The 13077-nt window shown below is 46.6% G+C and overlaps 2 protein-coding genes across 8 annotated transcripts in view; one reads left to right on the forward strand and one right to left on the reverse strand.

Moving 5' to 3' along the window:
• Positions 1-13077, forward strand: part of macrod1 (mono-ADP ribosylhydrolase 1) — a 114030-nt gene that overhangs the window by 41242 nt on the left and 59711 nt on the right.
• The window catches only part of LOC106604369 (leucine-rich repeat transmembrane protein FLRT1), a 32083-nt gene that overhangs the window by 6350 nt on the left and 12656 nt on the right, over positions 1-13077 (reverse strand). The window contains exon 2 of one of the 3 annotated variants that reach the window (XM_014198928.3): positions 5022-5457. The exons of 1 other annotated variant lie outside the window; for it this stretch is intronic. The gene's annotated coding sequence lies outside the window, so the exon portion shown is untranslated. Of the gene's footprint in view, positions 1-5021; positions 5877-13077 lie in introns of all 3 variants that reach the window. One more of the 3 variants, XM_014198927.3, reaches the window with a different exon arrangement.

The following is a 13077-nucleotide window of genomic DNA, read 5'->3' on the forward strand; positions in this document are numbered from 1 at the left end:
TGAGTGGGAGAGAGAAAGAGAGTTAATGAGTTTTGAGAGTCGTTGTGCTTTAGGAAAGAGAAAGAATAAGAGTTACAGCTCATTTCTATCCGGATTTTGAAATTCTTGTGTTGTGTAAATGTGTTGTCTTCTTCAAGTTTTAGTGATGTGATGTCTTTTGTTGGGTGTTTGAACAAAGAAAGTGTTTGAGTGTATGAATAGTTCCTGGGCCCAATAGAGTGGAGCTGTCCTGATAATATGGGTCCCTCTTACCACCCAGAAGCTGTCCTGATAATATGGGTCCCTCTTACCACCCAGAAGCTGTCCTGATAATATGGGTCCCTCTTACCACCCAGAAGCTGTCCTGATAATATGGGTCCCTCCTACCACCCAGAAGCTGTCCTGATAATATGGGTCCCTCCTACCACCCAGAAGCTGTCCTGATAATATGGGTCCCTCCTACCACCCAGAAGCTGTCCTGATAATATGGGTCCCTCCTACCACCCAGAAGCTGTCCTGATAATATGGGTCCCTCCTACCACCCAGAAGCTGTCCTGATAATATGGGTCCCTCCTACCAACAAGAAGCTGTCCTGATAATATGGGTCCCTCCTACCACCCAGAAGCTGTCCTGATAATATGGGTCCCTCCTACCACCCAGAAGCTGTCCTGATAATATGGGTCCCTCCTACCAACAAGAAGCTGTCCTGATAATATGGGTCCCTCCTACCAACAAGAAGCTGTCCTGATAATATGGGTCCCTCCTACCAACAAGAAGCTGTCCTGATAATATGGGTCCCTCCTACCAACAAGAAGCTGTCCTGATAATATGGGTCCCTCCTACCAACAAGAAGCTGTCCTGATAATATGGGTCTCTCCTACCAACAAGAAGCTGTCCTGATAATATGGGTCCCTCCTACCAACAAGAAGCTGTCCTGATAATATGGGTCCCTCCTACCAACAAGAAGCTGTCCTGATAATATGGGTCCCTCCTACCACCCAGAAGCTGTCCTGATAATATGGGTCCCTCCTACCAACAAGAAGCTGTCCTGATAATATGGGTCCCTCCTACCAACAAGAAGCTGTCCTGATAATATGGGTCCCTCCTACCACCCAGAAGCTGTCCTGATAATATGGGTCCCTCCTACCACCCAGAAGCTGTCCTGATAATATGGGTCCCTCCTACCACCCAGAAGCTGTCCTGATAATATGGGTCCCTCCTACCACCAAGAAGCTGTCCTGATAATATGGGTCCCTCCTACCACCAAGAAGCTGTCCTGATAATATGGGTCCCTCCTACCACCAAGAAGCTGTCCTGATAATATGGGTCCCTCCTACCACCCAGAAGCTGTCCTGATAAAATGGGTCCCTCCTACCACCAAGAAGCTGTCCTGATAATATGGGTCCCTCCTACCACCCAGAATAGGAAGGGACATTGGAGAGGGTGAGAGTGGGCGAGGGACGGACTTTTTTATTTATTTTTATTTAACCTTTATTTAACTAGGCAAGTCAGTTAAGAACAAATTCTTATTTACAATGACACGGAGGGGAAGTGAAGGTTGTGAGAGGAACACCGAGAGCTGGGATAAAGTTTAACGAGAAGACCTGGAGAGAGAAAATTAGTGAAAGGATTTTAGATGTTTTAATTCTCATGATGAGGGGGAAACATTAGGAGGGGAATTAGAATCAGATTAGCCTAGGTAATATTGGTGATGTTAATGTTCTGGAAAATATCTTTCCCCCCTTGATAAATTTGAATAAACCAACAATTGATTCATACAGTGCCTTCGGAAAGTATTCAGACCCCTTGACTTTTTTCACATTTTGTTACGTTAGACTTATTCTAAAATTGATTAAATTGTATTTTTTCCTCATCAATCTACATAATGACAAAGCAAAAACGGGTTTTTGGAAATTTTTGCTAATTTATTACAAAAAACTGAAATCACAAGTATTCAGACCCTTTACGCAATACTTTGTTGAAGCGTCTTTGGCAGCGATTACAACATCGAGTCTTCTTGGGTGTGATGCTACCAGCTTGACACACCTGCATTTGGGGAGTTTCTTCCATTCTTCTCTGCAGATCCTCTCACTCTCTGTCAGGTTGGATGGGGAGTGTTGCTGGACAGCTATTTTCAGGTTTCTCCAGAGATATTTGATCGGGTTCAAGTCCAGGCTCTGGCTGGGCCACTCAAGGACATTCAGAAACTTGTCCCGAAGCCACTCCTGCATTGTCTTGGCTGTGGGCTTAGGGTCAATGTCCTGTTGGAAGATGAACCTTCGCCCCAGTCTGAGGTCTTGAGCGCTCTGGAGCAGGTTTTTATCAAGGATCTCTCTGTACTTTGCTCTGTTTATCTTTGCCTCGATCCTGACTAGTCTCCCAGTCCCTGCTGCTAAAAAACATCCCCACAGCATGATGCTGCCACCACCATGATTCAACGTAGGGATGTTGTAAGGTTTCCTCCAGACGTGACCAAGCGATTAATCTTGGCTTAATCAGAACAGAGACTCTTGTTTCTCATGATCTGATAGTCTTTAGGTGCCTTTTGGCAAAATCCAAGCGGGCTTTCATGTGCCTTTTACTGAGGAATGGCTTCCTTCTGGCCACTCTACCATTGGTGGTAGGCCTGATTTGGTGGAGCGCTGCAGAGATGGTTGTCCTTCTGGAAGGTTCTCCCATCTCCACAGAGGAACTCTGGAGCTCTGTCAGAGTGACCATCGGGTTCTTGGTCACCTCCCTGACAAAGGCCCTTCTCCCCCGATTGATCAGTTTGGCCGGGCAGCCAGCTCTGGGAAGAGTCTTGGTTCCAAACATCTTCCATTTAAGAATGATGGAGGCCACTGTGTTCTTGGGGATCTTCAATGCTGCAGAAATGTTTTGGTAATCTTCCCCAGATCTGTGCCTCAACACAATCCTGTCTCAGAGCTCTACGGACAATTCCTTCAACCTCATGGCTTGGTTTTTGTTCTGACATGTACTGTCAACTGGGGGCCCTTATATAGACAGGTGTGTGCCTTTCCAAATCATGTCCAATCAATTGAATTTACCACAGGTGGACTCCAATCAAGTTGTAGAAACATCTCAAGGATGATATTTGGAAACAGGATGTACCAGAGCTCAATTACGAGTCTCATATCAAAGAGTCTGAATACTTATGTAAATAAGGTATTTCTGTTTTTCTCTTGTCATTATGGGGTATTGTTTTTAGATCTCTGAGGAAAATGTTTATTTCATCAATTTTAAAATAAGACTAACGTAACAAAATGTGGAAAAAGTCAAGGCGTCTGAATACTTTCCGAAGGCACTGTATGCATGTCTGAAGTTTGTTATACAAGTCGGAGAGGCAACGTAACTGGGATTTAGAAAAACCACAAACATTCACTCACAACAAACTGAGATGTACAGTATTATGCTGTCTGTGTGTGTGTGTGTGTGTGTGGCTACAGTGGTTATTGTTCTCCAAATGTGGTATAAATTATTCAGTGAAGAGCTTCTGAATTCCCACGAAATATTTAAGTGCATGTTTTACAGGTCCGTTTTTTTTTACCTTTATACATTCCTCGGTTTACATTTCTCTGTTTGTCTTTTGGTGTTGAATATTTGAGAGTGCCATCAGTTTACAATTCAGAAAGGAATGTCAGTTGAGTGTTATAGCATACTGTTCATATGACACCAAGAAATGAGATGATACATTATTGTGTATAGTGCAGTATATTCTAGGGGTTTCCGTTTAGACTTGGACATGTGTTCTCCTGTCCTCTGAAATGCTTGACATGATTTGACAGAACATTTGACAAACAAATGCTCTGCAGGCAAGTTTTTCCACAAGTGTATGTGTGTGTGTTTTCACTCTCAGGACAACATGCAAAATTGCCCCTCGGCTCCAGTCAAAATCCATGCAAAGCAAACAAGAGATGGCAACAATGAGAGGGAGGAGTAGAGCAAGGGACTGAAAGAGACAGATGGAGAGATGGACAGACTGAGAGAAGGAGATGAGGCTGACTGCCAGTGGGTTGTGAGATACTCATAATGGAATGAATTGGTTTTAAAAGGAGAATCATTCATAATGATGTAATGCTGCTGTGTATCCAGTGATGTCCTCATATGAACGTCAGGGCCTTGTGGAGGAGTTTTGGCAGGATGATGATAATGATTGATAGAGTTATATCCGGATTCAAGATGGGATCTGGAGGTGTTTCAGTCTATGTATTCTTAGCACAAAACAGCCGGTTTCAAAGTACTGCAACAGCCAAAGTTCACCCAACAGAGGGAGGGAGAGAGGAGCATAAAAACATATTGGAGAGTCTCCACTATGAATAACAAATAGAATGTATCTCTCTGTGACGCCCGCCTGCTCCCATTCATAATCATACCTTTGGGATAAACCGGGGGCCTGGGGGTGTCTCAGCGCCAGACTCTCACATACACATTTCCTCTCAATGATTTAAAATGTTTCATTCTTCCTCCTCTTTTCCCTAAGCCGTCTCTCTCTCTCTCTCTCTCTTTCTCTCTCTCTCTCTCTCTCTCTCTCTCTCTCTCTCTCTCTCTCTCTCCACTCCATCTTTCATATCAACTCTTCCTCACTCTTGGAGTTTGTTTACATAACTGGCCATGTAGTTATTTCTGCCATACCCCCCTCTCTCTTCATCTCTCTCCTCTCTCCTTGGATAATCTCTTTCATCTGTTCAGGTCCTCATCCTTTTGTTTATCCACTCACTCCATTCCTTCAGACTGAGATTGGCTCAATCAGACCCCACCCAGCTCGCTGCTCCTCCAATCCTCCTCCTCCCTAGTGAGTCTGTTTTCCTTTCTGTCGTTTAATTTGGATTCTGTCCTTCCTACCTCACTCACTGCTATTTTCTCTGAGGCATCGCTCTAAGAATTTCAAAACATCTTCTGAAATGACACATGAGCTGTATATATCAGTAGAATATAGAGCAATTATGACAGGTTATGTTTTAAGACATTACAGAGCAACTTTGTAAAAATACATTGAACCTCAAATCTCTGAAGATGATGTTTGAGAAACCTGTTTAACTTACCCTCTCAGTGCTTCGTATCTCTTTGCCTTCTGTCTTTGTCTGTTCCACAGCTGAAGGGGCTGTTCGTGTGTGTGTGACAAGTCAGAGTGTGTGTGTGTGTGTGTTTCCAGTTCACTCTGTCCGTAATAGTTCAGAGGTTCAGTCAGTCCCCTCCGAGCCACCGTACTTCCTGTGGCATTGGTGAGCGATGAAGATGACGGTGACGATAATGATGTTTGTAGCCCGTAGGTCTCCTGGAAGCAGAATGGGAGAGGAGGAAGGCACAGGGAGCAGCATGGCCTAGCTAGCCTAACAGCCTACAGCCCCATCCAGAGTAGCATCTGGCAGCTCAGTCAGTATCCAGGAGAGTCAGTCTTCAAGGCCTCTCTGCTGGTGGGTTTATGTTGTCTTCATGATGATTTACATAGGTCCAGATGGTCATCCAGTCAGGCTGTGTCTGTAGAGATTGAACCAGCCAGGGGGAATGGAGAATGTTACACAGTTTAGAGGTTAGAGGAAGTGACTCGAACAGAGTGGAGGAGGAGGAGGAGGTGGTGGGATGAGAGGTCACATGAGTCTGGGCCACTTGTTATCCTTCACTTTGAGGATTAGAATGAATCATCTCTGGCTCTGAAGGCCTATAGTGACACTGCTCGTTTTCCACCCAGGCACTTGTTCTCTCCTCGAATCTGCAGGGATTAGTGGCCAAGATGATATTCATTGATAATTATCTGATGTGACCCGCCCATGTTTGCTGCGGGCCACGTGTGTGTGAGAGAGAGCGAGAATGTGTGTGTTGTCTGTGGGTTTGTCAGTCTCAGTTCTTCAGCTTGTTGGTGGTAGGAGCGATGTCGCCCCAGAGACACTGCACCCCCCCTGTGGGGAGAACAGAGTGGGCAGTTAGCTAGGACTCCTCACTCATACATACACACAGGCTTTGTCCCAAATGGCACCCTAGGGCTCTGGTCAAAAGCAGTGCACTATGTAGGCAATAGGGTGCCATTTGGGACATCGCCATTCACTACTTTATCAATGAGTCAACTGTATACCAGCAGGGTAGGTTTCCGAAGAACCATTATCATTTTTTAGCTTAATACGAATGCTCAAGTCTAACCATGCTCAAGTTAATCTTCTAAGGACAGACACGCCAGCTTCAGTGACTAGACAGTTATGTGTGGCAAGGTGACGAGTCTAGGATTAAAGCACTGTTCTGGTTATGAGGACCCACAGACTTTCATTCCAGCCCAGTACTAACACAATTATTCAACTTCACATCAAGACTTTTGATTTGTTGAATCAGTTGTGTTAGTGCTGGTCTGGAAGAAAAGCCTGCACACCCCAAGGACCAGACTTGAAGAACACTAGATTGAGAGGTCTAGAAAGGGAAAAGCGGAGCGTGTAGTGAGGTAGTAATGTGTGTTGAGGTAGAGTAATGTGGTAGCGTAGTGTGATAAGGTAGTGTAGCGTTGTGAGGTAGTGTGGTGAGGTAGCGTGGTATGGTGAGGTGATGAGGTAATGTAGTGAGGTAGTGTAGCGTGGTATGGTGAGGTAGCGTGGTGAGGTAGTGTGGTGAGGTAGCGTAGTGTAGCGAGGTAGTGTCACGTGGTATGGTAGGGTAGCATAGGGTAGTGAGGTAGCGTAGTGCAGTGAGGTAGTGTAGCATAGTGTGGTGAGGTGGTGTAGTGAGGTAGCATAGTGTAGCGAAGTGTGGTGAGGTAGCGTGGTGAGGTAGCGTGGTGAGGTAGCGTGGTGAGGTAGCGTGGTGAGGTAGTGAGTTAGCGTGGTGAGGTAGTGTGGTGAGGTAGTGTGGTGAGGTAGCGTGGTGAGGTGAGGTAGTGTAGTGTGGTGAGGTAGCGTAGTGTGGTGAGGTAGCGTGGTGAGGTAGCGTAGTGTAGCGTAGTGTAGTGAGGTAGCGTAGTGTGGTGAGGTAGCGTGGTGAGGTAGCGTAGTGTGGTGAGGTAGCGTGGTGAGGTAGCGTGGTGTAGCGTAGTGTAATGAGGTAGCGTAGTGTGGTGAGGTAGCGTGGTGAGGTAGTGTAGCGTAGTGTAGTGAGGTAGCGTAGTGTGGTGAGGTAGTGTGGTGAGGTAGCGTGGTGGGGAAGCGTAGTGTGGTGGGGAAGCGTAGCGTAGTGTGGTGAGGAAGCGTAGCGTAGTGTGGTGAGGAAGCGTAGCGTAATGTGGTGAGGAAGCGTAGCGTAGTGTGGTGAGGAAGTGTGGTGAGGAAGCGTAGCGTAGTGTGGTAGCGTAGTGTGGTGAGGTAGTTCTTTGTAGTGTGGTGAGGTAGTAATGTCAGTGTAGTGTATTTTGGTGTGGTGGTTGTGTTTCTGTGCTCCTCCCTCCCCATGCTGACACAGCCTATATCCAGCCATGGATAGCTAGTACTGTAGCAGTAGAATAGAATATAGACTAGAATGGTTCCTCTGGGTCTCATTGGCTGACAGCTCTATTGTCCTGACCTCTGCTGAATGTCTGTTCTGCAGCACCACAACAACACTTAGAACAGCAGTTACACTGTACTACTGGAGATGGACTGGGTCTTGTACAGCATTATGTACTGGGTCTTGTATAGCAGTACCACAGATGGACTGGGTCTTGTTCAGCAGTACCACAGATGGACTGGGTCTTGTGCAGCAGTACCACAGATGAACTGGGTCTTGTGCAGCAGGACCACAGATGGACTGGGTCTTGTACAGCATTATGTACTGGATCTTGTACAGCAGTACCACAGATGGACTGGGTCTTGTACAGCAGTACCACAGATGGACTGGGTCTTGTGCAGCAGTACCACAGATGAACTGGGTCTTGTGCAGCAGGACCACAGATGGACTGGGTCTTGTACAGCATTATGTACTGGATCTTGTACAGCAGTACCACAGATGGACTGGGTCTTGTGCAGCAGGACCACAGATGGACTGGGTCTTGTACAGCATTATGTACTGGGTCTTGTACGGCAATACCACAGATGGACTGGGTCTTGTTCAGCAGTACCACAGATGGACTGGGTCTTGTACAGCATTATGTACTGGATCTTGTACAGCAATACCACAGATGGACTGGGTCTTGTTCAGCAGTACCACAGATGGACTGGGTCTTGTACAGCATTATATACTGGATCTTGTACAGCAGTACCACAGATGGACTGGGTCTTGTACAGCATTATGTACTGGGTCTTGTACGGCAATACCACAGATGGACTGGGTCTTGTTCAGCAGTACCACAGATGGACTGGGTCTTGTACAGCATTATGTACTGGATCTTGTACAGCAGTACCACAGATGGACTGGGTCTTGTACAGCATTATGTACTGGATCTTGTACAGCAATACCACAGATGGACTGGGTCTTGTTCGGCAGTACCACAGATGGACTGGGTCTTGTACAGCATTATGGACTGGGTCTTGTACGGCAATACCACAGATGGACTGGGTCTTGTTCAGCAGTACCACAGATGGACTGGGTCTTGTACAGCATTATGTACTGGATCTTGTACAGCAATACCACAGATGGACTGGGTCTTGTTCAGCAGTACCACAGATGGACTGGGTCTTGTACAGCATTATGGACTGGGTCTTGTACAGCATTATGTACTGGGTCCTTGTACAGCAGTACCACAGATGGACTGGGTCTTGTACAGCAGTACCACAGATGGACTGGGTCTTGTTCGGCAGTACCACAGATGGACTGGTTCTTGTACCGCATTATGTACTGGGTCTTGTACGGTAGTACAACAGATGGACTGGGTCTTGTTTGGCAATACTACAGATGGACTGGGTCTTGTTTGGCAATACCACAGATGGACTGGGTCTTGTACAGCAGTAACACAGATGGACTGGGTCTTGTACGTCAGTACCACAGATGGACTGGGTCTTGTACGTCAGTACCACAGATGGACTGGGTCTTGTACGTCAGTAACACAGATGGACTGGGTCTTGTACAGCAGTAACACAGATGGACTGGGTCTTGTACAGCAGTAACACAGATGGACTGGGTCTTGTACAGCAGTAACACAGATGGACTGGGTGTCTTCTAGTAATCTTTTATGGTCCTCTATATTACCGGAACACTCACAGAGCAGCAGTATAGGAGATGTATGGTACTCTGGGGTGTGTTCTGGTAATATTGGGCCACATAAAGAGGATTCTCCAGAGGACACTTCTATCTACCTATCACCAATGAGGAGAAAAGCAGTCTTCATATTTTTGACTAGAGCACCAATGTGTGCTGTGCAACGAACATTCATTAAAACCTGTGTGTGTGTGTGTGGAAGAATGCAAATGATGTGCATGTGCTATGGTGAGCACAACATCTAATTGTTTGTCTGTGTTAAAGCATGAGTCTCCACTCGCGTGTGTGTGTGTGTGTGTGTGTGTGTGTGTGTGTGTGTGTGTGTGTGTGTGTGTGTGTGTGTGTGTGTGTGTGTGTGTGTGTGTGTGTGTGTGTGTGTGTGTGTGTAACTGTTTAACCAACAACTCACGTAACCCCCCACTCCCCTCCTATTTCTCATTTACTGAGGGAGAGCTGGAAAGAGGGAGGAAGAGTGGGTGATAGGAGAATGAGAGGGAGAGAGAGGGGGACAGAGAGAGGGGGAAAGCGAGGGAGAGAGGGAGGAAGAGTGGGTGATAGGAGAATGAGAGGGGGACAGAGGGGGACAGAGAGAGGGGGAAAGCCGGAGAGAGGGAGGAAGAGTGGGTGATAGGAGAATGAGAGGGAGAGAGAGGGGGACAGAGAGAGGGGGAAAGCGAGGGAGAGAGGGAGGAAGAGTGGGTGATAGGAGAATGAGAGGGGGACAGAGGGGGACAGAGAGAGGGGGAAAGCCGGAGAGAGGGAGGAAGAGTGGGTGATAGGAGAATGAGAGGGGGACAGAGAGAGGGGGAAAGCCAGAGCGAGGGAGAGAGGGAGGAAGAGTGGGTGATATGAGAATGAGAGGGAGAGAGAGGGGGAAAGCCAGAGCGAGCGAGGGAGGGGGCAGATTTATGAACCCATTGGAATGTAATTTGGAGGCAGAAATTACTGTCAGCCTGAACAAGGTTTAAACTCACTGAAGCCTGAATCAACATCCACTGACGTGAGTGAGTGAGTGAGTGAGTGAGTGAGTGAGTGAGTGAGTGAGTGAGTGAGTGAGTGAGTGAGTGAGTGAGTGAGTACAGGAACGGAGGCATGTTTTATAGTAAATAGAAGTGGTTGGTAAATGTGATGGGGAGTATAATACCACAGAGCATGGTTTGCTATGCAGATGGGAGTATAATACCACAGAGCATGGTTCGCTATGCAGATGGGAGTATAATACCACAGAGCATGGTTCGCTATGCAGATGGGAGTATAATACCACAGAGCATGGTTCGCTATGCAGATGGGAGTATAATACCACAGAGCATGGTTCGCTATGCAGATGGGAGAATAATACCACAGAGCATGGTTCGCTATGCAGATGGGAGTATAATACCACAGAGCATGGTTCGCTATGCAGATGGGAGTATAATACCACAGAGCATGGTTCGCTATGCAGATGGGAGAATAATACCACAGAGCATGGTTCGCTATGCAGATGGGAGTATAATACCACAGAGCATGGTTCGCTATGCAGATGGGAGAATAATACCACAGAGCATGGTTCGCTATGCAGATGGGAGAATAATACCACAGAGCATGGTTTGCTATGCAGATGGGAGAATAATACCACAGAGCATGGTTCGCTATGCAGATGGGAGAATAATACCACAGAGCATGGTTCGCTATGCAGATGGGAGTATAATACCACAGAGCATGGTTCGCTATGCAGATGGGAGTATAATACCACAGAGCATGGTTCGCTATGCAGATGGGAGTATAATACCACAGAGCATGGTTCGCTATGCAGATGGGAGTATAATACCACAGAGCATGGTTCGCTATGCAGATGGGAGAATAATACCACAGAGCATGGTTCGCTATGCAGATGGGAGAATAATACCACAGAGCATGGTTCGCTATGCAGATGGGAGTATAATACCACAGAGCATGGTTCGCTATGCAGATGGGAGAATAATACCACAGAGCATGGTTCGCTATGCAGATGGGAGAATAATACCACAGAGCATGGTTCGCTATGCAGATGGGAGAATAATACCACAGAGCATGGTTCGCTGTGCAGATGGGAGAATAATACCACAGAGCATGGTTCGCTGTGCAGATGGGAGAATAATACCACAGAGCATGGTTCGCTGTGCAGATGGGAGAATAATACCACAGAGCATGGTTCGCTATGCAGATGGGGAGTATAATACCACAGAGCATGGTTCGCTATGCAGATGGGGAGTATAATACCACAGAGCATGGTTCGCTATGCAGATGGGAGAATAATACCACAGAGCATGGTTCACTATGCAGATGGGAGAATAATACCACAGAGCATGGTTCGCTATGCAGATGGGAGAATAATACCACAGAGCATGGTTCGCTATGCAGATGGAGAGTATAATACCACAGAGCATGGTTCGCTATGCAGATGGGGAGTATAATACCACAAAGCATGGTTCGCTATGCAGATGGGAGTATAATACCACAGAGCATGGTTCGCTATGCAGATGGGGAGTATAATACCACAGAGCATGGTTCGCTATGCAGATGGGGAGTATAATACCACAGAGCATGGTTCGCTATGCAGATGGGAGTATAATACCACAGAGCATGGTTTGCTATGCAGATGGGAGTATAATACCACAGAGCATGGTTTGCTATGCAGATGGGAGTATAATACCACAGAGCATGGTTTGCTATGCAGATGGGAGTATAATACCACAGAGCATGGTTTGCTATGTAGATGGGAGAATAATACCACAGAGCATGGTTTGCTATGCAGATGGGGAGTATAATACCACAGAGCATGGTTCGCTATGCAGATGGGAGTATAATACCACAGAGCATGGTTCGCTATGCAGATGGGAGTATAATACCACAGAGCATGGTTCGCTATGCAGATGGGAGTATAATACCACAGAGCATGGTTCGCTATGCAGATGGGAGAATAATACCACAGAGCATGGTTTGCTATGCAGATGGGAGTATAATACCACAGAGCATGGTTTGCTATGCAGATGGGAGAATAATACCACACAGAATGGTTCGCTATGCAGATTGAACCTCTCACTCTGAATGAGGGTGCTGTATAACCACCCTACCACTCCACGTATGAGTGTCACAACTGCACAATATCTGGAGATGTAATACACAATTCATATTTAAAAGTTCAGATTCCTTACTGTGTTTCACTGACTGCTCTGACCTGACTTCATGACATTACACACACACACACACACACACACACACTGAGGCCTGACTGACTGCAGAGGCCATAACAGCGGCGAGATCAGCCAAGGCTGTCCATCCATACAGAGAGGGATGGAGGGGGGAGGGAGAGAGTGAGAGACGGATTGATGAAAAGAGAAAGGGAAGGGGAAAACCAGGAGAGAGCGAGAGAATAAGAGGGTGTAAAAGCGAGAGCGAGGGATGTGACTAGCTTTTTAAAACAGTGACACACAGCAGCCATTTTAGTGTGAAAGAGAGGGAGAGAGGCTGGGGGAAGTACAGGCAGCCTGACAGAGTGATGAGGGAGGGAGCAGGGCTAAACAAGAAAAAGATGGAGGGAGGATAGGAGGAGAGGAGTAGACACCATACTGTATTTTCTTATCACCTTTCCTCCCTCTGACACACTTTCCCTTATCTCTCTCTCACTCACTCACTCACTCACTCACTCACTCACTCACTCACTCACTCACTCACTCACTCACTCACTCACTCACTCACTCACTCACTCACTCACTCACTCACATACAGACACACCCCTCACACATGAATATACACTCTTAACAGCAGTCCTTTACTTAATGATAATGACATCACCATATGCAAAACTCTTTTACTCTCTAAAGCAGTTCAGCCCCTGTAAAAAGTAGACAAACACTTCCCTTCCTGTTCTTCTACTTCTCCATTGATGCCAGCTAGCCAGCCATCAGTGTGGAGCTATACCTTCACTACCCTCCCTCATCCCTCTCTTCCTACCATCTCTTGTTCTCCTATTAGACACTCCCTCTCCATCCCTTC

The sequence above is a fragment of the Salmo salar genome, chromosome 05 (assembly GCF_965601325.2).
Source record: "Salmo salar chromosome 05, fSalSal1, whole genome shotgun sequence".
Classification (NCBI taxonomy): Eukaryota; Metazoa; Chordata; class Actinopteri; order Salmoniformes; family Salmonidae; genus Salmo; species Salmo salar.